Source organism: Eumetopias jubatus, unplaced genomic scaffold, assembly GCF_037043125.1.
Source record: "Eumetopias jubatus isolate StellerSeaLion01/CBP00866 unplaced genomic scaffold, mEumJub1_p1.0 scaffold_4, whole genome shotgun sequence".
In the NCBI taxonomy this organism is placed as follows: Eukaryota; Metazoa; Chordata; class Mammalia; order Carnivora; family Otariidae; genus Eumetopias; species Eumetopias jubatus.
In genome coordinates, this window is record NW_028274810.1 from 142,730,030 (window position 1) to 142,757,920 (window position 27,891).

The following is a 27,891-nucleotide window of genomic DNA, read 5'->3' on the forward strand; positions in this document are numbered from 1 at the left end:
AGAGTGATTTGAATCAGAGCTATGGTAGAAGGGCCTCAGCCCTCCATGGAGAGGCAGGCCAAATGCTCCCATGAATTTGCAGCCCCATTACACATGCACCCTGCTGGGAGGAAGCACTCGGTTTCTTTTGCCAGAAAGTCTGAACAGAACAGGCTTCTATTTAACCATGTGTTATCTTGAAAACTCTCTTCTCATTTTTTTTTTTTTTCAGTCTGGAGATTTCTTTAGTGATGCCTCCCATCAGAAAGAAGAACAATGATTCTAGCAGTGACTGAGGAAATATTTATTTCGAATATTCAATAACACATAGGGATGTTTTCCTTGTGGGACATTTATGGAGATTGCACATTTTAGACCATTTGGAATGGATGTTGGGGGGAGGTGGATCCTCGCATACGTTTTAGTTGGAGAAGGATTTGGGGAGAAACTGGAATTTAAAGAGGCCTTTTAATTTTTATCAATTTCTGTCAGGGACAGAGAGCTCCTGTGTCAGTCATATCTCCAAAGAGAGGTTTACTCCTCCAATTACTGCTTTCTAAAGGGCTGTTACTTGAAAGCAATAAGCACAAAGAGACAGTGTCTTAGGACAAATGCTGATGCCTTTTTATTCCTCTTTGCACTCTTACAAGGGAACCACAGTTAGCTAACTTTGCTGTGGCAGCATTAGTGAGTAGCTTCATGGAAAACGTGTACAGTGGTGGGTTATGAAACCAGATTTGGGAAAGCAATTTCTTTCTTTATTTAAATTGGAGTATTTTTTATTTTATGTACAATGAGTTGACATTAAAGTAGGTATCTTGGTTATCTGCAGTTAAGGTAGGTTATCTTGGATGACCAATTCAAGGAAGTTCACTTAATCCAACTTAATGAAGCCTGTATCCTTCGCGTGCTGACGGAAACACTGGCGGCACATATTGAGGCCGTATTTCCGGATCAGACCGTGCCGGTTTGAGCAGACGCGGCAAGAACGCGAACCCTGGCCAAATTTCCTCGGATGGCTCCAGTACAGCTGCTGGTGACCCATCTTGCTCTCTCGGATGCAACGAGGCAAAAGGCGGGAAGGCAATTTAAATACAATGCTCAACCTGTTCCTTTCGTTGTGTGATTGCTATAAAGCAAAGCAGTAGATTAGGATCACACGCATAGGACCCCCGGCCACTCCTAGCTCACAGCCCCACCAATAGACCAAATTCTTGTTTCTAGGATTGGTCTGGCAGCTGCTGGCTTCCATTAGGCTTAGAATTGGTGGGCACCAGCCATGCCCAGCTGAGCGTTTCTCGGGTGCCTTGTAAAGGGGCTTGCAGCTGAGCTCTTTAATTTTTAAAATATGTTTATTAAATGATTTCTGTCTTAGTTGGGACTACTATAACAAAATGCCACAGAGTGGGTGACTTAAACCACAGATATCTATTTCTCCCTGTTCTGGAGGTTGGGAAGTCCAAGATCAAGGTGCCAGCAGATTTGCTGTCTGATGGGAGCCACACCCTGGCTTGCAGATGGCCTCCTAGCTAAATGCTCACACGGCCTTTTCTCTGTGCGTGGTGCATGAACGTGGAGAGAGAGTCTCTCTTCCTGTCTTATAAGGGTACTAATCCCATTATAAGGGCTCCACCCTCCGGGCTGAATCTAAGCCTAATCCCCTTGCAAATGCCCCACCTCTAATTACATCACGTTGTGGTTAGGGCTTCAACATAGGAATTTGGGGGCAACATAAACATTCATCTCATGACAATGTTCTATCTTTATTTTTCTTCTTATGATGAAAAGGCAATCATCTTTAAATACCAGTTTGATGTCTGGCTTAAGGTATGTGTGCAGTACTTTAGCTGGCTGGCTGAGCCAGTGGGAGAATTCGTAGAAAAGGAGTGTAGGGGCGCCTGGGTGGTTCAGAAGGTTAAGCGTCTGCCTTCAGCTAAGGTCGTGATGCCAGGGTCCTGGGATCGAGCCCTGTGTGGAACCCCATGTCAGGCTCCCAGCTCAGCGGGGAGTCTTCTCCCTCTCCCCCTGCTCATGCTGTCTCTCTCTGTATCTCTCTGTCTCAAATGAATAAATAAAATCTTAAAAAAGGAGTGCTAATTTGGAAGAGGAGAGGGAGTGTGCATGTGTAGAAACCAATGGGCTCTTCTTACCTTCTCGTTATCTGAATGCTTCTCAACATTCAATCAATCAGGGGAGTAAACGGACTAACAGTTTTTAAGCCCAGGGACTGTTTGTGCCACGGTCCAGGCGTGTTTTCGTCAGTTTGACACCAATATTATTAAAGACTTATTTTCTGTAGGGGAGGGTCTTTGTTGAGACAGTGAATACCAAGGGACTCATTAGGGATTTAACCTCAAAAATAATGTGCCAATGCACTTGAATTCTAAGCAGACCCAGTTGTACTCTGGTCATGCTGTAGTCATGTGACTTATTGACATTATGGTAAACAGTACATTTTTTAAAATTATTTATTTATTTATTTTTAAAGATTTTATTTATTTATCTGACAGAGAGACAGCGAGAGCAGGAAAACAAGCAGGGAGAGTGGGAGAGGGAGAAGCAGGCTTCCCGCTGAGCAGGGAGCCCGATGTGGGGCTCTATCCCAGGACCCTGGGATCATGACCTGAGCTGAAGGCAGATGCTTAATGACTGAGCCACCCAGGCATCCCTAAACAGTACATTTTCTAGTGTTACTGAAAGCATAGAATATTTTGTTCTACCTTTTTTTTTTTTTTCTTAACGATAAGAGACAAACCACCAAGAGAAGGGGTTTCAAACTTGGGGAGCTTACATAAAATACAGATACCAGGACTTAGATTCAAAACATAAGGATAAGGGCCCACAAATCTGAATATTTAACAAATGCCAAAGATAATTATGCTGCACATGGTCTAAGCATCAAACTTTGGAGAAAAACACCAAACCAAACCACACAAAAAAATCCGATCTTCAAACCCTCTCTAGCACCAACACTTGTCCCATATATCAAACCCCTTAGGCCTTAGTATGCTCTTAGAAGCTTGGCCTTAATGCCTAATGAGTGGGCTGGAGGCCTAGACTAGCTGGAGTTCCTCAGAGCCCTTTGTAAATAATTGGAGAGCCATCGGTTGGGTACAACACAAGCCAGTCCTGATGTCTCCTTGTAATTGCAGTTTCTGTGGGGGCCCCAAGCCCTTCATGCCCACCATATGGAGTGGCCACAGAATTTTAGTATCCCCCAGAGGCCCCAGAGCCCATGCTTTTATTTGAGAGTCTTTTCTTCCAAGTAAAATGAAACTCCCAAGGCTTTCTCTTTGATTCGTGGGGGCAACTATGAATATTCCCTCTCTCTACCCAGCCTCTACCAAGAATACTTTAATTCAGTGGGGTTGAGGTCCCCTGAAGTTTCGTGACCAATTCTGACAGAACAGAACAATAATATACTCAGGAGCCGACCCTTAAAGTCCTCAGTGAAATATTTGGCTCGCCTCCTCCCTCCATTTGTGCTATGTGAAAGAATACCATGGTGTGACCTGGTATATTGTTTTTGGATAATTCTGCAGGCTAGTCTTGAAATGAATGCTTATAGGAAGCTGTCAAGATGAATCTAGTATTAGGCAATAAAGGTCGGCTGGGGGTGGTTTAAATAAAGGTACTTGCTTGGGATTGTTTAAAATAATGGAGCTCTTAGGTGAGAAGTGAAAATAGCCAACACGGCTGGTTGCTGACAGCACACGGGGCGTTACCCTTTTGTGTGAAGTCATTGGAAGAGAGATGAATTATGTTTCCTGGGCGGATTTTTTTTTTTTTTTTTTTTTTATGGAAGGTGGGTGGCAGCAGGGATCTATTTTTATTTAAAAGGCTTGAGAAGTGCAGTGGAATGGCTGCAGTTTGCAGTCAGGTCTTTGCCTTTGTTTGACAAGGCCCGAGCCACTGGCGGCAGAAGAATGGTAGTCCTGCCCCATTGCTGTGGCACTTCGCTGAGATGCTTTATAACATTTGGGCAAGTTTGCCATTATCCTTGTGTCTTAATTTCTCACTTCCTTAAATATGATTTAACGCCTCGTGGCATGACGGGATTTCCTTAAATGTTGGCAGATTGCTTTATATGTTCAGATGTGCGAAGGGAAAGTCATCCAATTTATTAATTATGCATTGCAGTTAATAATCATATAAAGCTGTCAAGTGATCAGCTGTAGGAGGTGTGTGAGAAAAGGACTGTTAAAACAGCAGCAGTTGTTGCTATAGATAGGGCTCTTCCCTGTTGTGCTCATAACCTTTTAAAGAAATGCACAGTTCTAACTTCAAAGCCCTATTTCATGAAAATTGTGTTCTGGATGGCAGAGTTGTTTCTATTCCCCACCCCCCTCCCCCCCCCACTTTGTGGGAAGTGAAGGCTGTCATGCTGTGATTATCTTCAAAAGAGTGCACTCTATGTGGTAGGTAGAGAGCTCATCTTTCATGAGAGGAAGAGTGAATCCTTCCTATCTGGAAGATTCTGGCTTTGTCAGGGACTAGCTGGCTGTGTGAGGAAGACGCCCACACCTCTGGGTCACGGCGTCTCTCCCTGTAAAATGGAGACATCCTACCGTTGTGCAGGGGATCCTGTCTGTCCTGTTCACTTCCTCAGGGTGATTGACCTGTGTCAGGGCTAGAAAAGGAACAAATACCAGGCAGCCGGGGGCAGTGAGGTCTCTGCTCTAAGCTGGTACTCAGCGCCGTGTGTGCATGAAACAGATGCTCACTGAGGCTCGCTCCGGGAAAGGAGGGAAGGATGCAACAGATGGATTCACAACATAGGCACTGGACTGTAGCCAGCCTACCTGGGAGCTGCCATGGGGAGATGGCTGGAAACCAAAGCCCGAGCCCCAAGCTGAAGCCGTAGTCTCTAGCCCTGAGGAGTCACCCAGTTTCTCTCACCTTTGAGTCTTCTCCACTTAGCCTCCTCAGTAAGGCCCCCAAGCTTGAGTATTTATGACCCATGGGTCTAGAAGTCACCGCTGATCATCTACAGGCTCTAAGACTCATCTGCATTCCTTTAGCAAGTATTAATGAGTCCATACTGTGCCCCAGTACCTCTTGTAAGTCTTGCCCCCAGTGGGAAGTTCAGCCAGTTATCAGATACATAGGCAAATGAATGAATGAACAGTGCACTTTCAGATAGAGATGAATGAATAAAAGATAAAATAAGATGATGGGACAGAGAGTGATAGATAGAGATAGATGGGGGATGGTGCAGCACTTTAAAGAATGGAGTGTGAAAGTAGTATTTGAATAGGCTTGAGTGAGGAGCAGAGCCCGCAATGTGGAGATCTAGGAGACTCGAGTCCAGGCAAAGGGAGCAGCATGCGTGAAGGCCCAGAGTCAGGAATGAAAGCAATGGGTAAAAGGAACAGCAAGAAGCCATAGTGATGGGAGCATAATTAACGAGGGGTCAAGTGGTGGGAGATGAGGAGCGGGGCGGCTCATCAAGGGACTTGTAGTTTAGTCAGGAGTTAGGAGTTTTTCTAAGTGAAATGGAAAGCCGTTGGAAGAGTCTCAAGTTGGAGCACCATGATCTGATCCACATTTTTTAAAGATCACTCTGGTGGCTGTGTGCAAAGCAGAATGCAGAGGGGTCAGCGTGGAAGCAAGGAGCCCAGGTAGGAGGCTGCTTGCTGCTCTAATCCCCGTGAGAGATGATGGTGGCTTGGGCCAGGTTGGTGGTGGTGGAGGTGGTAAGAGCTAGCCATTTAGGGACATTACAGGATTTGTAGGTGAGCCAGTTGTGGGGTGTTGAGAAAGAGATAACTCAAGTGTTTCTCTGGAGGAACTAACTGCACAGAATTGACATTTGCTGTCCTGGGAAGACTGGGAAAGGAACAGGACTGAGGGGAGAAATTAAATTTATGTTTTGGATGTGTTCATTTGTGAGATGCCTACTAGGCATCCAAATAGAAATGTCAAGCAGCTACTTGGATGTTTAAATCTGGAGCATGGGAGAGGCGGGGACTGGTGATGAGAATTTGGGAGCTAATTCTAACCAGGGCTTCAGCTGAGATCACCCAGAGAGATTGTGTTTACGGGGCGAGAAGGAGGCCCAGGACTCATCCCTAGGGTACTCTGACATCTAGAGGTGGGGGAAGGGGAGGGAAGGCAGCTGAGAAGACTGCGGAGGAGGTCAAATTGCAGAGACAGTGAATTCAACTGATACCTAGCCCACCAACATGTAGGTCCCCTGCAAGTTTGCTAAGTACTCCTGGCCCAATCAGTAGTGGCCAAAGTGAATGGGCGGTGAGGCCTGCTGACGTCCGCTGAGTTTTGTGGGCAGGATCAGGTTTCTTGAGAAGGGGAAAGGACAGGGTAGGGATTCCAAAACCTGGCCTAAAATGTAATTGAAATTTTGTTGACTGACTCTTAAGGATATTACTTCTCACTCTCTTTCTCTTTTATCATAGCTTTCTTTTAATTTATTTTTATAGGCTCATGACTAGGTCTGTCTTACCTTTTCCCTTCCAGAGGATCTCAGAGGCCCTTGGTACCACCAGTACCTAGATTTCTTCCCCCCTTTCTGTCTTCTTTCCTTTCTTGGCCCAGCCTTAAAAAATTTCCTTTCCACATCCACATTCATGGAGATAATCCAGCATCCATAACCTGGAACTGTCTTGTACCTGTGGAAGAACCACAGGATGGGGCCACCAGCATAGCCGACTCTTCTCCGGGCAGTGGTGAAATGATCCTCTCCATCTCATACACATTGTCAGAATAAACCTTTGACCCAAGTAGTAGTGCTAAGGCATTCCAGGAGTCTAGATGAACAGTTCCCCTCAGAGAGACAGGGAGGCGTTGCTTAAGTTCAGGAATGCCGTGAGCAGATGTTGATTAAGAGACCTGACACGATTGCTAAGGGAAGAGAGGTGTTTGGGGAAGCTGGTTTAGCATTGCTTCACTCTGTTCCCTGAATTCTCTCTCCTGGCCAGCTGTGCAGATGTGGGCCACAGGCACAGTGGGGTGGACAGTGTAGGTGATCGATTAAATCCATCATCACCATTAGAAAAACAGCTTAACGTGTGTGTTCTTGAAAAAGGAAGGCATGCCCTTCATTGTATATAATTACAATTACCTCCTCACCAGCATTAGAGGGACCTGCTCAGAGATATAATCAAAGAGTACTTATTCAACACAAAGCCTCTTAGATGAGTGCAGGAATTATTTCATGTCCATTCCCTCGATTCTCCTCACTTGTGAGAGGATGTATTCTCCCTGGCAAGTCATTTCGAGCTTTTATTTCTCTTATATAATTGTGGATAATAGAGTTGACCTTTCTCACTTAGATTATTTAGTTTAATGCCCTTGAAATGTGGCAAATGCTATATGGCTGCTAAAATCTTATCCCGTTTCTCTGCTCCAACCTCTAGGTCTTGTTTTCAGGGAGGCAGACTGTTGGACCCAGCAAAGCAATGACCTGGGAGGCAGGTGGTGGTTCAGCACCTTCCTGGAAAAAATGAGACTGATTTTCCTCATCTGCAAACCTGTCTGGTCACTCAACTTAACTTAATAATTCACCAGTGTTCTCTTAGCAGAATATTTTACAATATTATAAAAGTATTTATAAAGATTTTATGATTTATAAAAGATCATAAACATATTTCAAAAGTTGAGAAGGAGGGAAAACCTGTCAAATCTTCCCTAATAAACACAGCCTTTTTCTTTCTTTACTCCTTTTTGGTCTTTCTACTGTTTATATGCACTTTTAGAATTTTAATTATGGCATACACAAGACTTGCATATTCTTCTATAATTTTTAATAATTTAATAGTTTTGTTTTTCTAAATACTATTCCATAGATTAGAATGACCACAGTTTATTGACTTTCCTTTGAAGGGATTTACTTTGTTTCCAGTTTTCCACTATTCTGTCACTGCAGGGCTCTTGTCCTTTCTTTTGTGTTATTTCCTTAGGATGAAGTCTTGGGACAGTAATATGGGTAGGGTTACCATATAAAACACAGGATTCCCAGCCACAGTGGAATTTCAGATAAACCATGAATAGCTTTTTAGTATAAGTATGTCCCATGTAATATTTGGTACATACTTATACTAAAAAGTGTTCATTTTTATTTGAAATTCAAATTTAACTGGGTATCCACAATTTTTATTTGCTAAATCTGACAACCCTAATTGTGAGTCAGAACAGGAACATTTTCATGAGTCTCGATACACATTGCCAAATTTCTGTTAGATTTATCATTAAGATTTTATTATTGATTTAAATGAGGAGGGGAAACTTTCAGAGGGGAGAAATAGAGAAGAAAATGGGAACTGTAAGATGTTCTATAAGTAATTATCTAGGTTATTACATTTTTAGTTTTTAGGACACTTACATAATCATGTACTATTATATAAACATATAATATTATATATTCATAGACACATAAGGAAAATTTTTTTGGACCACACATATTTCTGGTAACATCTACCCAGTTTCTTGGTGGGACACTTGCTATTAGTTGCCTACTGGCTATGTGTCGCCCTTCTTTCTTACTAACAGAACTCTGATTTTGTTCAGGGCAGCAATGGGACCAGTTAAAAACTCAATTTCTCGGGCTACCTAACTGCTAAAGGTGGCCATGGGACTCAGTTCTAACCAAAATAGGTGAGCAGAAGTCTGTGGTATTGTATCTTTCCCTTTTTCCTTTGCCTGGAATGTGAACGTGATGTATAGAGATACAGCAGCCATCTTATGACCTGTGGAAAAAAACTATGCATATGGAATGGTGAAGTAGTAAAATACGATTCACAACTTGTACGCCCATAATTGATTAAATAACCTTGTTCTAGTTTATTGCATATATTTTTTATAAGCCTCTTCAAGTCCTTTGTAGAAATAGGCCTAAATCTATATACACATATATAATAAATATTTTGTGGACATCAGTATGCCCACAGGAAGAGTTTGAGGAATTCTTGAGGAACTGCCCTGACCGTTGCTGATAAAGTTCAATCAGGGTTGAAGGCCAAGTCTAATTCCTGAGACTCAGAGACCAATGAGAAAGGATACAATTCACCAGTCTAGCTTTGGGCACAAGGATTAAGATCTCAAAGGAAGTAAACGTGACAAACAGGAAGTTAGGTCAGACTCTTAGGGCTTCAGAATCAGTTGTCACACCAAGGTCAGGAACTTCAGAGTTAATAAAGGCAGGGAGAACCTTACAGATTAGAGCAGGAATTTGTCCAGGTAAGTAAGTGGATCAAAACGAGAGAAGCAACCCATGGATACTACGCTGTAGTTCTGGTGCTGTTTTCTCCATCTAAGTCTGTTTAATAGTTTACCCTCTGCCTTGGTACCTCTATGGTCATACAGAGTCCTGAAAAATGAGGGCGGATATCAATGAGAACTGAACTGTCTGCTGTAGTTGGAAGATCTTTCCCATAGATGAGCTTCTGGCTCTGTGTATTTCAAACGTTGTTTCTTGTCTACTACCCACATACTTCCAGTGCTGGGCACTTTAGGACACGTTCATATCCTCTGGCCTTGCACCTTTATGAAACAACACTGGGTGAGTCAGCACAGTGGGTGGTAGGAACATTCCTGAAAACCCGTATCTACCCTGGGACATCAAGCAATAACTCAACTGTACGTGGAAATGATCACAAGTCTCATTAACATGTCCTGTGAAGCTTCAAACTGAATATATCCCAACTTAATTTCTTTTTATCCAGATCCCCCAAAATGCCCAGGGCAACTCCAGTACCACCTGCTATGAGACAAAGTATGATGGAGAAGAAATGGTGGTGGAAAGAGACAGCGGTTTTAACCTGTTGCTGCTGAAATAGCTTACTAATGCAAAATAAAAACAAAACCAAATGACCATGTGGGCACATTATTAGGATCCCTCCTAGAGTTCTAGAAAGGCCTGTGTGCCCTTAGAAAGTGTCCTGAAGTTTGGGCTTCTTTAGCTTTATGGTAGACCTATCTCTGTGCATTCCTTTTAAGAGATGTGCCTGTGGCTCACACATACCCTTTGGGTTGCCTTGAGTGCTGCCTGACAACTTGAGAGCAATGTATTTTTTTAAATAAATAATGCTTAATTTGTTTTAAAATTGTAGGCAATCCTTGCTGTTGTTAAAAGCAAAAAAGAACAAAAAGAGCAAAAATACACATGTACTATAATTCTGCCATGTGGGGATTTGGGTGAATTTTCTTTTGGATATTCTCTTTTCATTGATACTTTCATATTCCTTATCATCAAAAAGGGGACAACTTCAAAATGTTATTTTGAAGATTAGATTTATGGTGAGCTTTCTCCTGTATCATTAAATATCCTTATAAAAAGATGATTAAAAAAATAACTAATATTTTTAAATTCCCCATTATTGGGTATTTAAGTCACTATTGAACATTTAGGTTATTTTATTATAAATAAGATATGGTAAGCATCTTTTTACATATATCTTTATGTGCTTTTTCTTATTACACACGTAATACATTTCTAGGAGATATTCCTAAAAGTGAAATGACTGAGTCACAAGATATGAAAAATTTAGAGAATTTTATACATACAGATACGTTGCTCTTTAGAAAGTCTGTATGAATTTATACTTTTGAAAGAAATGTGTGAGAATGTTTTCCTAAACCCTTGCCAGAAATTTATACTATTATTTAAAAAAAATCTTTGGAATGGTATCTCATGGTTTTAATGCTTATTTCTCTGTTGTGATGCTGAACATTTCTTATATGCATTTGGGCTTTGTGGATCTTCTGTAAATTGTCAGCTCCTGTCTTTAGGCAAGAATTTTTTTCTAATTAGACATTTTTAAATTAAGGCAATATATTTTTTTAAACTGCATAGAGCCTTTTATTCTTATTTTCATTATTATGTGTTTCCCTGTCTGCTCTTTCGCTGGCTTTTCTTCTTTTCCCTAAATGGAGGAGTGGCCCACAGAGCTGCCCTTGACCCCTATTTTTTCCTTATCTATTAGACTGAGTCATATGAAACTGCAGTTTTTAGAAGGCAAAAAAATGGTAAAATACCAGCAATTTTATATGGCTACACCTGATCTGTTTCTCTTGATAACCTGATTAAATCTTCCTCCCTCCCCACTGTCTACCATTCTGTCTGTCCATTTGTTCATCCTCCCAACAAATATTTACTAAAAGCCAACTGCAGCACGTCACCACTCTAAGGAGGACTCCCCAACCATCGTTAGCTTTGACCTCTCTTCTGAGCTCCAGTGTCCGTTTTTTGAGTTGGCAAGTCAGCCCCACACTGGCTCTGTAATATTACTCACATCTTCTCTGTTTCTCTTCTGTCCACCTCAGTTCAGATTTTCATTACTTCATGTGTGTTTGTAGTCTGTTTGGGCTATCATAACAAAAATACTATAAACTGAGTGGCTTATAAACAACAAACATTTATTTCTCATAATAAATACAGAGGCTGGAGGTCCAAGAGCATATGGTGCCAGCAGATTCAGTGTGTGTTGAGAGCCCGCTTCCTCATAGATGGTGCCTCCTCACTGTGTCCTCACATGGTGGAAGGGGCAAGGGGGCTCTCTAGGGACTCTTTTATAAGAGCACTAATCCCATCTGTGGCTTGCCTTCGTGAAGGCTCACCTTCACGACCTAAGCATCTCCTAAAGGCCCCATCTCCCAGTCTCACCACATTGCAGGCTAGGATTTCAACAAATGAACTTGGGGGAAAATATAAACTCTCAGACAATAGCAATATGTAATGTTTTCTCTCCCACAATATTCTTTACCTTCTCTTACCTTCACACTACATTTATTTAGATTCAAAGCTTTTCCCTCTTTCAAGGGTCATTTTAAATGTAATACTTTTACCGATCACTGCCTTCTCCCCATCCTTCACTACCGGCTAGAAATTTCACCATTCCAATGGCCTTTTATATGCACATCTTTTCTGGAACTTTCTCCTCCTACCATCTGGTTATTTCTGTACTTTCTTTTATATTGAGATATCATTTACATATAGTAAATGTAAAAATTTTAATTGTACAACTTGATGCATTTTTACATATGCATATTCCTTTGCAACAACCACTCAGATCAAGACACAGAAAATTTCCGTCACCTCAGAAAGTTTCCTTATGCTCCTTCCCAGTTAATAACTGCTGTCAGCTACCAAAGGTAATTAATGACTGTCCTGATTTCTATCACCATAGATTAGTTTTCATGTTTTTGAATTTCAAATTAATGGCATTATACAATATGTACTCTTTTTGCATCTGGCTACTTTTGCTCAACATAATGCTTCTGAGTTTCATCCATGCTATATATCTATCAATAGTTTGTTCTTTTTTTTTTATTGCTGTGTAGAATTCCATTGTATGAATATGTAACAGTCAGTTTATACATTTTTCTGCTGGTGGAGACTTGGATTGTTTCCAGCTTTTCACAATTATGAAAAAAATGCTATAAACATTCTTGAACAAATCCCTCTTTTTCTTGCGCACGTACCTAGGAATGGATTGCTAGGTTATAGGGTAGGCATATGTTTAACATTAATAGAAACCACCAAACAGTTTCCAAAGGAGTTGTGCCATTTTACATTCTCACCAGAAATATCTGAGAGTTGATCTACATTCTTGCTATCATTTGATGGTATACGTCTTTTTTATTCTATTGTATGTGTAGTGGTATCTCGTTGTGATTTTAATGAAGCATGTGGTTTTAATTCCATGATGAATGATGATTTTGAGCACATTTTCATATGCTTATTGTCTATTTAGATACTTTCTCTTTTAAAGTGCCTGTTCAAGTTTTTTGACTATTGTCTTAATTACTATAGTTTTATGGTAAGTCTTAAGTTTGGAACTTTAAACCTACCACCTTTGTTTTCCTTTTTCAAAATTGTCCTCGCTATTTTGGGTTCTTTGAATTCCCATATAAATTTCAGAATGAGTTTGTCAATTTCTACCAAAAAAAAAAAGTACCTGCTGGGATTTTAACTGGGACTTTGTTGAATGTAGAGGTAAATTTGGGAGAATTGGTGTCTTAACAATCCATACCTATGGTATATCTCTCCATTTACTTAGGTTTTCTTTCATTGTCTCAGCAATGTTTTCAGTGTAGAATTCTTGCATATATCTTGTTAATTTTAGTCCTATGTATCTGATTTTTTTGTGTCAATATGAATGGTATTATTTTTAAAATATCTTTTTCTGATTGATTTATAGTATATAGAAATACAACTGGTTTTTATATACTAACTCTGTATCTTGTTTCCAACCCTTAATTCACATATTAGTTGTTAATAGTTGTTTATAGATAAGTTCCTTTGAATTTTCTATGTACATAATAATGTCATCTGCTAGTAAAGAAGTTTTACTTCTTCCTTTCTAATATTTATGCCTTTTATTAATTTTATTTTCTTGACTTATTGTACAATTTCCGTACACTTCTTTCCCCCTTCACTAGACTGCAAGGCAAGATTTTTTGAGACAAAGCCCTACCACAGTGCTTTAAACATGGGAGATAATAAGAAAACTTTGATTGACTGTGTAAATTATGATGGGGAAAATAATGAATTAAAGCTGTAATTTACTCTTCTGTATGATCAGTGAACCACCAGCAGGAAAAAGGATGCTGGTTAAAACCCATTTTTGTGAGTTGGTATATCTTGATTTGCAAGGGTTGTTACAGGTGACTTGAAGACTCCTGGGTCATTCTACCTGGTTTGTGGTTTTCAGTGCCTGGATACTTCTCTGATGTTGTGTTAGCGTTCATTGTGTTCTTTTATAAGACTCTTGCCAAGCATTTTGAAACTTCCAAAATAGCAGTGACTGCTTCTCCCCAGGATAGCATGGAGCAGATGGATTCCTGGACCTCACTGCCTTCAGTCCCAATTCCCCAAGCTTCTGTTGGTGTAGAAAAAAGAATCTGCATTTTCAATATTACTGGAGTGAAGCCTGGGAAATTTTCAGTTTTGAGCCTTTAAATTCCAACAAGCAATGTTATTTTTAGATTTCTAGTATGCACTTGGGGTTTGTGAGTGAAATTGTATTAAGGAGTGAGGATGAGGGCTCACGTAAGGGGGCGGTGGTCTTTTCCCAGTAAGCAGCCGCTCTTGCCTGTTCTGAAGATTCATGGGACTGGGAAGTGGCAGCCCGCGAGCTGCAGACACCCAGGGCAGGAGCAAAAGCACTCACTGGACTTTGATACCCACTGTTGCATTTTGGGTGCAGTAGTCATCTTTCTTTTATAGGATCCATTGTCCATGTGGCTGGACCAGGATGTTTCTTGCATGGCGTGAGGAGTTTGTGTCTCAGGAGGTAATTCCATTGTTTCTTTGTTTCTTTGCAAACTGCAGATAGGCTGTTAGCTGTTTAAACAGTAGATTGGTAAAGTATTTAAGGCAGTTTTGACTCTAGGCCACAGGGACTGCTCTCTGTTCCCCTTTGGTTGACAAATTAGACACATCAGTAAATAACTAGCATATGAATGAGCTAATTATGTTTTTGCTGTTGAGTGAATAAGGATCACCTTGAAAAATGAAAGTAAGAGAAATAATAGAAAAGAGGAAAATCAAAGGATGCATACCCTTGTAAATTTGGATTAAGTAATATAAATGCAGGGTGATGACTTTTTTCCCTAAATACTTGAAATTTTCAACTTGTACGTATTTGGGCCTCTTAAAAATTTACGTATTGACATTAAAACAGTGTTCTAAGTATTCATGTGATTATTATTAATAGAACACTTTTCTTTGCCCCCAGCAATGGGCCCCTTTGCCTGATCACCTAAATTCCTACTACCCAGAAATAATTACTGTTTGTAATCATTGGGTACATACAAAATAATTACAATTAATTTCCATATTTTGTTTTCATGCTATAACTGGTGTTTGTAAATCTGCTTTTGTCACTTAACAATCTGTGATATGGATATATTTTCATGTCGAGAAATACAGAGCTACATTATTTTAATAGTCACCCAGGATACATTTGTGTGTGTGTGCACGTGTCCACACACGTTATTAAATAATTTAACTGACAGGTTCTTTTTTGATAGATAGTTTTGTTTTAGATTTTTTTTAACTATTACAAGCAACATTAGAATGGGCATCGTCGTATATAAATCTTGTGCATTTATCTGATTAGTTTCTTAGGATAGATTTCTGGGAATGGGATTTTGTGGCTCAAACTGTGTATATTTTATCTTTTGATTTATTCTGCCAAACTCCCCTGAAGAAAATGTGAATTCATTTATATTCTCAGCAATATCAAATTGAGAATGTTTACCTCTACCATTACTAACACTATTTATTGTAAATCTTGACTCGCTTATATTTTTGAATTCTAGTATATTTGTCTCTTCATGGGGATTGTAAACTAAATTAGTCAGGATCTAGTCAGAAAACCCAAGACCACACTGGGTAATTCAGATAGCAGGGATATCATACGAGGAATTGGTTCCACACATGTTGGAAATCTGAAAGAGCCAAAGGAAATGCTGAAGTCATCCAGAGAAGTAGTAGGAAAGGGGTGGAATGAAGAAAACCAGGAGCCCTGGGGAGGCGCCTGGCAGGGCAGGGCTGGGCCTGGGGTGGTGTGCAGCCTGGCTGCTGACGGACTGCGGACAGACGGGTACTCTGACTGCCGGGTGGGTGTGGCCCGGCTGCCAGCACATCTGAGGGGGGATGGGGGTGCTTGGTGTGGGGAGGGTAGAGAAGAGCTGGGGACCGAAACCAGCCTGTGCTCTTGTTGGCATGATCCTGGCAGAAACTAGCCACCAGAAAGAAGTCCCTTTTCCCTCCTCTTACCTTGTGTTGGCATAGCCATAGAGGACGCCAGCTGACAAGGGAGTAAATGAAACAAATGTTGCAGTCCCAGCCTCAGCATCACAGAGCAGAAAAGAGAATGCTGGCCTTGGAGCTAAGAGGCAAGGGGTAAAGAACCAGTTGTATTTGTTTGCTTGGGCTGCCATAACAAAGTACCACCGGATTTTCTAACTCCGGTGGACTGAGGTCATCTCAACAAAGTACCATGAACGGGGGGACTTCAAACAACAGAAATTAATGTCTCACAGTTCTGGACCCTAGAAATCAGAGATTAAGGTGCTACCCTTCTAAAAGGACACCAGTCATATTGGATTAGGGGCCCATCCTATTCTAGTGTGATCTCATCCTAATTGAATTACATCTGCAATGATTCTATTTAATAAGATCACTTTATGAGATGCTGGGCATTAGGACTTCAACATAGGAACTTTTGGGGTGCACAATTCAACCCCTAACACCAGTACATAAACTTCCTTAGGACAGGGCCCTTGTAGCCCTAAAATGCTATATTGACTCCTTTGTATTCTTCAAGAATACAAAGGCACAAAGAATGTGCCTAATAATTATTAAATAAATGAATAAATGCTAAATTAAATGATGCACATTCATGTTCGAGCTGTTAAGTCTAAAGTCATGTACATTTTAAATTGAAATTATAAAGAAAATCCATCAGAGTTTTAAATGTCAGATGTTCTTAAATTTTATGAACAGTTAAATGTCAAATGCATCCAGAGGATCCTGATGGTTACAAAACTTAATCCTAAATTTAACATAAGAGTATAATAAGTTTGAGTTATTTCATCTCTATCCGTAATGTCAAGAAAATCGCTTATCCTGTAAGAAAAAAAGATTTTCTAACTCCCGTGGACTGAGGTCATCTCAAGTGGGTGGAGGCTACTTGGTCAACAAATTAAGACCACAACACTGTTGTTTTTTGGTTAAGATTTGAGTCTGGGCCATAAGACCTATCTTTATTTTTTTTTAGAATTCCTTCTGGCGATCTAGGCAAATGTGATTTAGTGTGCTCTGGTCACCTGCTAGCTTCCACAGCATTCAGAAGGCTTCGTTGGGCATTTACAACAAAAAATGGAGTTGTCGATGGCTGAACTGCTGAACTGCTAGGAGGTTTTTTTTTTTTTTTCCCCACAGCCATGAATCCCAATGTAGGCTTCCTCAGAATGTTGATTTCATGAATTGGACTTTTCTTTTTCCCAGCCTCAATCAAAGAATGATATTTTCCAAATGTTAAAGAAAGAGGTTAACTTAATGAATGGAATTAAATTAGGTGACTACTGTTGCTTCTCCTGGCAGCACTAGCAGATGTCAAAATGAATGAACAAGAAGTCGCAACATTTTAAAACATTAATATGCAAAAGCAGATGATCTTGCTTAGTTCAACAGCTCATTTTTGTGGGCTTGTGTGCTTCCTGCTATAATTTCATATCACACGAATGCATATTATGCTAGTAACTTGTACCTAATGTATGGGGTAGAATTCCATTAAGTTCTGCAAAATGTGTAGAACATTGTGGCCTTTGAGCAAGCTAGATAAACTGTGGCTCCTACCCTCAGGGAACTTACCAAGGAGGGGGAGTTAGGAGTTTGTTTAAAATGCCTGTGCACAAAGTCAAACCTATGATGGAGGAAGCTAGTGGTCAAGGTCCTGGCTCCTGTGGTTTGTTGTGAAACCGAGAAACTTACCCCTGACTGTTGCCCTTCCTCCTTCATCTCTTTCCTTTTGTGATACTTCTTCTGAACTCAGAATGGGAGGGAGGCATTCTGGGGGAGAGATGAAGTCTCTAGCCTTGAAACCCTTTCGGTTCAGGGATGGAGATAAACCAGTATTCCTACTCAGTATGCTGAGTGTGCTGGAGCAGAAGTAAACAAGCTCCGGGGGAGACCAGGGGCTCTGGGAGTCCTGATCTGTTTGTTTTCTTGGGTCCTCGCAAGGGGCATGGAACCCAGTCAATATTTGTTTGCTGAAGGGGGCAACGCTGTTTGTCCTGGGAGTGTTCAGAGAAGGAAGTTACATTTGAACTGGGTGTGGAAGGACAAGGAGGAGAAGATAATGGTGTAAGAAAGGAATCCCTTTATCCATATCTTTTGCCCTAAACCCCCTTCTAGAGATACCACTAAAATTTGAGTTATGGCCATGGGTGTGACATGGCCCTTCGGTCTGTAGGGTGTCTCTTGGGTAAAACTTCTTTCCCTCAGATCTCAGCACAGGGCTGACTCAGCCAGTTGTCAGGAGCCACGGGCAGGGAGTGTAGGAAACTGGACTCCAGTGCCAGCTCCATCACTAACTTTGAGACCTTGAACAAGCCATTTAACCTTTATGAATAATAAGCTAAGTGATATGGGTAATGCACTAAAATGTGTGCAACACCATATAGTTATCAAGCATTATTGTAAGTTAGGAGGTTCATCTTACCTTAACACTGACTTTGTGTACATGGATTACATGTATACCTTTCAGGAGCTGGACATCCAAATGAGGGAGCTGACTCATGATCTGAGGTTAGGTGGGGGTGGTGAGTGATTTGGGGTTGATTTGTAAGGGTTCATGGATCTGTTTTAGTTTATTACTAATGGAGTGCTGAGGGTGGACGGCTGCCATCACAGGGGACAGGCTGCACCAAGAGTGGAGGTTCAGAGCAGAGAGAATCCTATGGAGCGAGTGAAAATTCATTCTTTAATTACCCATCGCGTTCCTACTATGTGTCAACAGGGATCAAGACAGACATGGTCTCTTCCCTTTTGAAATTTTCTGTCAAGGAAAACAGACAATGAACAAATAATGACATAATGAATGAATTATATTTATTATAATAAGCGGGAGGGAGGAAAAGAACAGTGTGCAATGGAAGCATGGTATAGAGACCTCCCCAGATGTGTGTTGAGAGGGCAGGGAACTGAGACAGATGAAAGAGTTGGCCAATGGGAGAATGGTCACAGGAGAGAAGTCAGTGCAGCATGAGCCTCCTATGTGAAGCTTGAGATGACCAGAAAATGGGTACCTTCCAGAAACCTGAAAAAGACTGGGACACAACATGATGAAGCTAGAAGAGGGTGGGGCAGCATAGGCTTGGCAAATGATTTTGGACTTTGTCCTTGGAGCCCTGGCAACCTTGGGTGTGGTTGGGGTTGAACAATTTTGGCCTCTATTAGGTAAGTGGAGATGAAGAGAAGTGGGCAGATGTTAAAGGAATTTCAGAGGAAGAATTGTTTAAATTGGGGATTGATTTTATGTAAATGGGAATGAAAGAGGGGAAATATCTAGGTTGACTGCAGGTTTCTGGGTGGTTAGTGAGGCTACTGATGAGAAACATCTGGAGGAGGTACAGGCTAGGTGGGGGAAGATAATGGCCTCAGTTTTGGATGTTATAAATACGTGTTGTGAGACGTTCAAGTGGAGATGTCGATCTGGAAATCTGGATTTGGTTTCAGGACGGGGATCTAGTGGGATTGTGGACTTACGTGTCTTTAATGTATGAAAGATTGTAATTGTAACCACCTGAATGAATGAGATTGCGACTGTAAGGGAGTAGGAGAAAAAGGCTCTGTCTGCTGGGAGTAGAAATAAAGTGAAGGTGGGCAGGATAACAAAAGTTGATTATTTCAAACCTGAGCCCTAGAGCAAAGCACTTCCGTTCTTATTAGTCAGACACATTCTTAATTTGGAGGCTGCTGTGCTCTGACTCTGGGGCTCTTTTGATTTGACTTAAATTTCCCTTCTCTCCCTTTGGGAGTGGTCTGTGGAGATGACCCATGACACTGGGCCTTCTGGAAAGGTTGGCTTATTTTCCCTTGAACTTTTTGAGTGGTTGTAGAGTCTTGGCATTAAGTATTCTTAACTGACACTGGAGTCTCAACCTCCCTCAGAACTGCGTTTCTTAGCTGACTTTTTATATCAAAGATTTTTTGTTTGGTTATTTTTTCCCATCAGAACTGTCCTCAAAATGTCCTTCCCTTTATATATTTTATTTTTATTTTACCTAACAGCAGCAACAATTTATATCATCTATGTCCAGTTTTCTTAATGTTGACTTCTTCTAAGGGCCCCATTTGGTTTTTGTTTGTACATTAAATCAAAAATAGTATGTTTCATTTGGCAGTTAGAACTTTTATTTAACAATTTAAAAATAACATGGATTATTTTTATGTAGTATTAGAAAGTTACTACCAATCTGACCAAGTCTTATCATTTTATCAGTTCTATACATCAATTCAGGTTATTCTAAAAACAATGAACAATATATATATTTTTACTATTGTATGAGTCTAAGCTTTGTAGGGGAGGTATTTTTTTCTTAATTTTATTTTATTATGTTAATCACCATACATTACATCATTAGTTTTTGATGTAGTGTTCCATGATTCATTGTTTGCATATATCAGCCAGTGCTCCATGCAGTACGTGCCCTCTTTAATACCCATCACCAGGCCAACCCATCCCCCCACCCCCTCCCCTCTAGAACCCTCAGTTTGTTTCTCAGAGTCCATAGTCTCTCATCGTTCTTCTCCCCCTCCGATTCCACCCCCCTTCATCTTTCCCTTCCTACTATCTTCTTTTTTTTTTTTTTAACATACAATGTATCGTTTTTTTCAGAGGTACAGGTCTGTGATTCAACAGTCTTACACAACTCACAGTGCTCCCCATAGCACACACGCTCCCCAGTGTCTATCACCCAGCCACCCCATCCCTTCCACCCCCTACCACTCCAGCAACCCTCAGTTTGGTTCCTGAGATTAAGAATTCCTCATATCAGTGAGATCATATGATACATGTCTTTCTCTGATTGACTTATTTTGCTTAGCATAATACCCTGTAGTTCCATCTACGTTGTTGCAAGTGGCAAGACTTCGTCTTTTTGATGGCTGCGTAATATTCCATGTATATAGATACCACATCTTCTTTATCCATTCATCTGTTGATGGATATCTTGGCTCTTTCCATAGTTTGGCTATTGTGGACATGGCTGCTATAAACATCGAGGTGCACGTACCCCTTCGGATCACTACATTTGTATCTTTGGGGTAAATACCCAGTAGTGCAATTCCTGGGTCATAGGGTAGCTCTGTTTTCACCTTTTTGAGGAACCTCCATACTGTTTTCCAGAGTGGCTGCACCAGCTTGCATTCCTACCAACCGTGTAGGAGGGTTCTTTAGGGGAGGTATTTTTGTTAGCATTGTCTGATGTATCAGAAGCTTGTAGAAAAGTGCTTAGCACATAGGAGGTGTTTGATACATATTTGTTAAATAATTGAATAGTGTGTGTCAGGAATACAGATAAAGGTGTTTCAAAAACATCATAACATCAATATACTTAGCCCACCATCCTTCTCCTGTTTGGTGAACATCTTTATGACCATTACTTTGAACTCTTTAAATTACTTCTCTCCGTTTCGTTAAGGTTTTTTTTCTGAGGTTTTATTTTGTTTTTTCATTTGAAACGTGTTCCTCTGTTTCCTCTTTTTGCTTGACTCACTGTATTTGTTTCTATGTATTAGATGAAACAGCCCCCTCTCCCAGTCTTGAAGGAGTGGCCTCATGTAGGCAATGACTTGATTGTTCAGATCTGCTCTAGCTGTTGGTTATTTCTTGAATCTTTGTGATTGTCCAAGCAGTCTCTTTTATTTTTAATAGCTCCCAGTTGTTGAGGATGTGCCAAAACCTGACCACATCCTAAAGGGGAGGATATCAGTCAGTACCCAGATTCAGGCCAATTGGAAGCCAGATCCTCAGACAATGGCTTTTAAAGTTTGCAAATATATACAGTCCTGTGGGACCACAAGCATAAGCCCTGCTGGCCACTAAACCAGGTGATTTGGAGGTGTCCCCTAGGCTACAGTCACAAAAATTGGGGCTCCAAATGAGTCTATAAGCTCCTCTCTGACAGACACCTGTGAGCTGTAGCAAGGCAGAGGGAGAGCGCAAAGATGGCATCTGCCAGTCTGCATTGCCTGAGAGCTCCTTGGTAGCCTCTAGATGTGTGCCAATTCTGAGGTCGGCCCCTCAGTCTAAAGCTCCAAGGCAAGCAACTAGGCTTCTTTCACAGACCTGGAGTGTGTTTCATGCTGCTATCTCTGCAGTGCCCTGGGGGTGGTAGCCTGCCAAGAACTCTTTCCCATTGTTATAGTCCAAAGGACCCAGGAACTCAAGTCATCTCCCCCCACCCTGCCAGACTCCACAGCCCAGGCGATCAAAGTGTGTCCCCTTGGCTGCAGCTGCAAAAACTGGGACATCAGCTATGGACAAAAGCTCTACTCTAGGAGATACTGGGGCTGCAGAGCCTGTCAGAGGGAGAGCACGAAGATGGCACCTTCTAAGGAAAAAGAAAAAAGAAAAAGAAATGGCGCCTGCTGCTTGGAAGGTACAGATGGCAACTGCCAAGGAAAACAAAAAGTCAAGAAAAGAAATGGCACCTGCTGCTTGGAAGGTACAGATGGCAACTGCCAAGAAAAAGAAAAGAAAAGAAAAGAAAAAGCCCCACTGGCTTTAGCAAGGGAGAGGGAGAGCGGGGTGGGGAAAAAGTGGTGCTCACCAGCACCTCCATCCCAGAGAGTATCCCGACAGGGCCTTGTCCCCGCAGGCAGAGAGGCTTTAAGGTTAGCAAATGAATCTCTTTGGTGTGAAGTCTGGTTGTTTTTCACATGGCTTTTCCCGCACTGGGCCCTGGGGTGAGAGAGTCTGCAAGCAAGCCTTTTAAAAAGCATTTGTGTGCTATAGCCTTTTGGTCTTGTGGATGTGCACTCCATTGGTTTTCAAAGCCAGATGTTTGAGGGATTGTCTCTCTCAGGTGCAGGTCTTAAAAACTGGAGTGCCCCACGTGCAGTACAAACTTCCTTTCTCAGGGAATAGCTCTGGGTTTTGAATTCCCTCTGGACTCTGGTTGCTTAACTGTGGGTGGAGTTTATGGGGGTACCAGGTCTCAGCCTATCCTCCCTACCTTGATGTGGCTCTTTTCTTGTTTGCTGATGTGAAGCCGCTGCTCAGCTAGTTATCAGGTCTTTTTCTGGAGGAAACTATTCCGTGTGTATCTGAGGATTTGGTGCGTCTGAGGAAGGAGGTGAGTTTAGGATCTTCCTACATCGCCATCTTGCACAGCCTCCCCCAACAGTCTTGCTCCAGTCAGCAAATTCTCCCTGCTGTGGCATTGGATGAGTGGTGGTTAGCTGAATTTCATTCATTTTATACTTTTTGTGGTTAAGAGTGTTTTGTTTTTGCTTTTTGGTCTTTGTGACTGTGAGATGGCTAATCTCTATTAATTTATTCAACTAATGTAGCAGGTAGAAATTTTAGTCCAAAAATGTAGACAAGTAAGAAATATTACATGTTTATTTTTAAAAATTAATTTAAATTTGACTTGGAGCTCTCATCTTCCAGACTACTGAAAATAAAATCTTAGCTGTTCTGGAGGCCCTTTTCCTTATCAGGGTTGTACCAGAATGGAGAAGGCTTATGGTTAAGGTATTTGGAATACAAATAAAAGGCCTCCGATTGCAAATAGTGGGACCTGGGCATAGAGTTCGGACTTTCTTGCTGTAACACATACACACACACCTCGCCACGTCCTTAGGACATTGTCACTAGGGGGTGGTAAGGTCCTTCCCTCTCATTGTGTCTCCCAGTCCCACCCAACTTGTACTAGCCATGGTAGACCACTGTTGAAACACACCCGTATGTCTTTGTTAACATAATAAATATATTTTATTTCCTTATACACTGTTCAGTGCAGATATTCTGGCTGGACAGCTCCCCTCTAGGCACTGACTCGGGGCCCCGGTTGTTTCCAACTTACGAATTCACCATCTTTCAGGGACTCAAAGTCTTTGCTTCCCATCGTGTGGAAAGAAGAAAAGAATACGGAGGAGGAAAGCCTTGGCCAGACAGGGACACACAACACTTCCTCTCATTTCCATTGATGAGAACTACGCCCATGGCCCCACCTAGATGCACGGGGAACTGGGAAGTGTGTCCTTGGCTAAGCAGCCACTTCCCAGCATCAGTTCTACACCATGGAAAAGGCATATGAATCTTCAGTGGCAGGTCAGCTATCTCTGCCAGACTCCCATCTCTTTTTGCCAATGTCAGTTAACTTTTACTCATATCCCTTTGTTGTCTTTAAGGACACTTAGCTAATACCTTCAGTGAACTCAGGTTTTAGGGGAAAACATCAGAAAGGAAAATATCTTGCTAGAAACTTCACTTTGAACTTTGAAAAGCAAGATTTTTCCGAGAGGTTGGCTTGACTACTTTCACGGAACAAGGGAGAGAGAAATAGAAAGAGAAGGAACACAAGTTAATTTAGTAATTAATTATCTTGTCATGCAAATATTTATTGGACAGCTACTGTGGAAAAAAAAACTAGATTGTTTCAGAAATAATAAGTAGACTAAAGGAAATTCAACAAGGTGATGGAATTGAGAGTAACTGGGCTGGGATAGGGAGGTGACTTTAGATTGGGTAGCCAGGGAAGGCCTCTCTGGGGACTTGAAGATAACTGTTAGGTTGAGATCCAAAATAAAAGCAGCTCTAGCCTTTTGAAAAGTAGTGGGAAGAACATCCTAGACAGAGAAAACAGCAAGTGCAAAGGCCCTGAGGCAGAATACAGCTTGGCTTATGTGAGGGAATAGGAGAGAGGCCAGAGTGGCTTGAGCATGAAGAGAGAAATGGTATATGATGTGAACTGAGGCTGGAGATGAAGGTAAAGACCATGTCACCCACGGATTGTAGGCCATGGAAGGAGTGGAATTTTTTCTGGCTGTACTGGGCAGCCACAGGTGGGTTTAAGCTGGAGCATGAGATCTCCCTGATCACTCTTGGTCTGGCACCTGTCACTTGGTGTCCAGCCTCTTGATGAACCTGATGTACTTCTCCAGTGCACACCTGGCATGTAAATGCATGGAGTGGCGTTTCTCTCTCCTTTAAACATTTTGGCTTTGGATCATGGTAGATCACAAAATTAGTTCTCAGGTGGGTTTGTGGGTGTAACACTGGAAAATAAAGCCAATTGTGTACAACAAGACTGGTAAAACAGGAGGACTGGAAATGCAAATGCAATTCTCCAGAACAGAGCAGATGTGGTGCATGTGATGAGAAGGACTCTGGCATTGTGAAGCCAGATGGAAAATAATATTATTAGACGAGGAAAGATAGAAGGGCAGGGGCAACATGAAAGGGGGAGTCTGTTTGCTAGATGTGATTCAGTGTAGCTCTATATTCTATATTTCTGTTCCCTTTTTCATTGGGCCCCTGGTTCCTGCTGCAGGATTGTGAGGTGTGGTAACACAACAAGATGTGGAGGTCCTGAGCTACTGATTCCTCTAATTAGGAGGAGAGGGTACAAATGATAGAGCTTAGGCTGTCTAAAAGATGTATGTTTAACTTTTTAAATCTGGTTTATATTATTTCACAATTCAAAATACCAGTGTCCTACGGTATCAGAACACGGTTGTGATGATTCAGAAAGATAACTCCTCATGGTACTTAGTAGAGTCTCTTCCTGGAAAGTCCTTGTTAAAAGGAAATTATATCAAGGTCATATAAGGACACTTGGTGTGGGGGTGTGTGTGTGTGTGTGTGTGTGTGTGTGTGTGTGTGTGTGTGTGTGTGTGTTTGGGACAAGAATGATTTCTGTATCACTTAAAAGTACACAGTTAAAGGATGAGAAAAAAGCCATAGCAGAGTTAAATGTTTGGTTACACTTTTTCCAATGATCTGTGATCTGAGTTTGGTGTCCTGACAGACTGCCAATTTAGAGTCAGTTTTGTTTTGAAATGGCTTCACATGAAAAAAGAGACCAACAAAAAAGCAGACTCGTTAATATAGGGAAGAAATTGGTTCCCAGAGGGGAGGAGGAGGGGGGAGACGGCTGACACAGGTGAACGGGGTTAAGAGTACATGTATCGTGATGAGCACTGAGTCATGTAGAGAAACTATACTGTGCACCTGAAACTAATATAACATTTTCTGTTAATTATCCTAGAAATTTTTTAAGTTAGTAAATAAATAAATAAATAAATAAATAAATAAATAAATAAATAAATGGTAGTACATCGGTAAAAATAAAAACCTGTGGAATCTGACGTTACCGCTGGGCAGTTAGTGTCAGAACTGAATTGAACTGTAGGATACCCAGCTGGGATCAGAGAGTCAAAGAATCCGAAAATTGGAGAATTGGTTGTTGATTCCCTACCACATTTTGGAATGGCAATAAAAAGGAACGCAGTACTGATGCATGCCACAGAATGAAGGAACCTTGAAAACATGCTGAGTGAAAGCAGCCAGGCACAAAAGGCTGTGTGTTGCATGATTCCATTTATAAGAAATATCCAGAGTAGGCAAACACAGAAAGACAGAAAGTAGGCTGGGGGTTGTCTAAGGCTTGAGAAGAGGGGGTGATAATTTGGCGGGACTCCTACTAGGTCGCATTTAGTTTTGGCATGGTGAAAATGTTCTCAAGTTGGGTTGTGGTAATGGTTGCAAAACTGTGAGCATATATGTAAAAAACAAAACCCACTGACTTGTACATTTTGGGTGAAATGTGTGGTATGTGAATTACATCTCAATAAAACCAGAAAAAGAGAATGTTATACGAATGCAATCAAGGTGTTCACCTTTTTGGTGTTAGCTTTTTTCACTCCACATAATTCTCTGGAGATTGATCGAGATGATTGTGTACATGGATGCTACTGCATTCCATTTCTTTTACTGCCGACTATTCCATGATATGGATGTGCCACACTTTAAGTTCTTTTAAAATCAATACTGAGAATGAGCATCTTTTAAGATGCTTATTGATCAATCGCTGTTCTTTCTCCTCTGCATTCTTTTCATACCCTGGGCCCCTTTTCTTACTTTCCCTTTTTTTCTGGGTCTTTGGTCTTGTATGCTCTGAATTCTTTTTCCCAACTTAACTTTGCTTATGAGGATTTTTGAAATAAAATTTTTGACTTAAAATAAAATAAAATAAAATGGCTTCACATGTGTCCCTGTCACCTTAGGTGCTCCAGAGGCTAGTGTGCTAGAAATAAGCACAAATAGAAATAAGCGTTTGTATGTATGCGAGGGAGAATTCGGGGAGTGGACCCGTTTTTCTCCATGGGTTAGGATAGCGCAAACAGTTTGGAGGACTCTCTAAAGCAGGGTTTTTTGGGTCGAGCAGACATCATTTTATCATTTTAACTTCTAGAATCTGAAAGATTTCTCTTAGTCTCCTGGAATCCTCCTTTATTTTTTTTTAAAAGATTTTATTTATTTATTTGAGAGAGTGAGCAAGAGAGAGAGAGAGTACACGAGCAGGCGTGGGGGAGAAGAAGAGGGAGAAGCAGATTCCACTGCTGAGTACGGAGCCCGCCCCGATGTGGGGCTCGATCCCAGGACCCTGGGATCATGACCTGAGCCAAAGGCAGATGCTTAACGAACTGAGCCACCTAGGCGTCCCTGGAATCCTCCTTTAAAATGCAAATAATTCAGACCTAGGCCATTGTCCCTTAATACCTACATTGTCAGTTAATGTTTCTGCTGGAATTAGTAGAAATGAGCTTGGGAGTAAGTGTCCTGTGATGGATGGAGAGGGATAGAGCTCCTGTTGACGGGAGCTGCAGAAGGACGATATCAAGGACAAGCCTCAGGCCAGATGCCTCCTTCATAATTTGGGGCTGTGCACGGAAGGACTCTGAAATGTGCAATATTTTGATTTACCATCATTTTGTGCATCTCACACAGGTGACTTGGGATACAAAACTCATGTCACTTTCTCAAGAGCATAAGAAAGAATTAGGTAGAAAAGTTCCTTTTCAGACATGCCCCACAATGAGACGTTAACCCTCACTGCTGACTTTCCCTCTCCTCCCTAACTGCAAGTCTTGAAAGGAAATGTTTTTCACAAGTTGTATTCTTTAAAAACTACGTCACAATTGCGATTAAATAGCTATTGATGTAATTAATGATTGCCCTCTCAGGCTATGTCCAAAACCGCACAACGGCAGGGCTGTGTCTTGTTCGTGCTGTGTCCTCCAGGGCCAGAGCCATGCCACTCACAGAGTAGGGGCTCAGTAAAGATTCTAGAACTACTGAACAACGTTCTAGTTAATGGCAAGGTGGTGTTAGAGATACAAACTTTCTCTCCTTTTAGGCAAAAAGCTTA

General features: G+C 41.3%; 1 protein-coding gene and 1 pseudogene across 6 annotated transcripts in view; one reads left to right on the forward strand and one right to left on the reverse strand.

The window, feature by feature from the left end:
• The window catches only part of NCALD (neurocalcin delta), a 369,810-nt gene that overhangs the window by 40,235 nt on the left and 301,684 nt on the right, over positions 1–27,891 (forward strand). Inside the window, exon 2 of one of the 6 annotated variants that reach the window (XM_088022772.1) lies at positions 14,165–14,231. The exons of the other annotated variants lie outside the window; for them this stretch is intronic. The gene's annotated coding sequence lies outside the window, so the exon portion shown is untranslated. The remainder of the gene's footprint in view (positions 1–14,164; positions 14,232–27,891) is intronic. 6 annotated transcript variants of the gene reach the window in all.
• Positions 823–1,043, reverse strand: LOC114214569 (small ribosomal subunit protein uS14 pseudogene; annotated as a pseudogene).